This window comes from Drosophila subpulchrella, chromosome 3L (assembly GCF_014743375.2).
Source record: "Drosophila subpulchrella strain 33 F10 #4 breed RU33 chromosome 3L, RU_Dsub_v1.1 Primary Assembly, whole genome shotgun sequence".
Taxonomy (NCBI): domain Eukaryota; kingdom Metazoa; phylum Arthropoda; class Insecta; order Diptera; family Drosophilidae; genus Drosophila; species Drosophila subpulchrella.
In genome coordinates, this window is record NC_050612.1 from 15,082,162 (window position 1) to 15,083,807 (window position 1,646).

The following is a 1,646-nucleotide window of genomic DNA, read 5'->3' on the forward strand; positions in this document are numbered from 1 at the left end:
CCAAGGCAAACAATCCCAGCCACCGGTGGGTTGCCATGGCCATGCCTCCTCCAAAAGGGTCTCCGTCTCCCCAAATATGCATTGACAATTACATGCAGCCTACAGAACCCATTCCATCCTGTCCTCGTGGAGAAATGTTGCCTGCGCCTATCATTATTTTCAGTTAGGAGCGGTCTACGGTTTAGAAACCAGAGTCCTTTTGCATTGGCGAAATTTGCACTGCGAAAAAAGACAAGAAGCTTTCATATGGGACAAACCGTGAACAGTAGGACAAACATTTTTGGTTTAAGCAAACAGGAAAGTTAAGAAATGTATAATAATAAATATATATATTTTTTTTGGTAATACATATCTTAAAAGAACCATTGTAATAATTTTAACAGCATATGTACATTAGACTAAAATTGGTAGCTTTTTTATTGATATTTACAGGAATATTTGTAAAGACTACTTCGCTATGCTTTACTTTGCTAACAACTATAGCATCACAAAATTTATTAACTAATCCTCTTCATATTTAACAGAAAGTGACACCCTCTAAACTAAAGTCCAAAATGTTGAAATATTTTTTAGTGTACTTAAATTACGCATGAGACTAAAGGGGGAAATCAGGGGGCGAGGTCATTCTCTCAGTGATATATTTTAGTTTTGTAGAATTTCGCAAATGCCAACCGCCGTTCGACATTTGGTATTGTTGCTGCTGTGGCGTCGTCATCGAAGCGAAGACAATGTCTGCGAAATGGGCAGCAGGGGGTTAACAGGGAGGAGGGGTTAAAGGCTTTATGCTGCACTTAGCAATACTCGCGTTTCGAAAGACTTGATAGGCCCATCTATTTCTAAATTTATATTCCCGAAAAACCCAAAGATTCTAAAAACCCCTAATAAGAAAACAACCCAAGTGGGAAAAGGGGTAAAGGCTCCAGTTAGCTCCCCTGTCTATGCATACTGAATGCGAATCCAAAACTAAACAAAAATATGAGTTACGCACGAAATAAAGAGCCGACCTGAGCCGCAGTGGAAGAAAATTGCATAAGAAATCAAAATCAAATCAAAATTGTCATAATAAAACTGCATAGCCGGCAATCCATGCCTTATTCAGCAGGTGTACGAGAAAGAGAGGGCTTTAGCCAGGAGAAAGAGAGGGGTATAGCCAGGGAGAAAGAGACAGGAGATGGGGAATGCAATCAGGAGCCGAGAGCTTTATGTAGAACAAAACAAATTAATAGAATTGTTAAATGTGACAGGCAAATGTGGCGACTACGAGAGCAGAAATCCAACAGAATGGGTATGGATGGGTGAAATGGTAAAATGGGTGGGCTCTTTGGGGGGCGGGGTAGTTAGTAGTATATATGGATTTTCGTTTCTGGCTGCGTGGTGCATACAAAAAGCGCAGACAATGCGATTAGTTGTCGTTGTCGTTGCTGCTGGAGCAAAAGAGCCAGTTGCAGATGGGTTGGAAAACTGTGGGGGTAGCAAAATTGGGAAGCCGGCAACGCACAACGCAAAAACCAAATGACGAATGACATTTTATTACGGCACCCAGAGGGGCACGCACATGTCGAAGAGTGGGCGTGGACGTGGGGCCTAGGCTCGTGCGACACCCACCGCCCACATCCACAACCTAGAAACCCTCCCACCACCCAGCC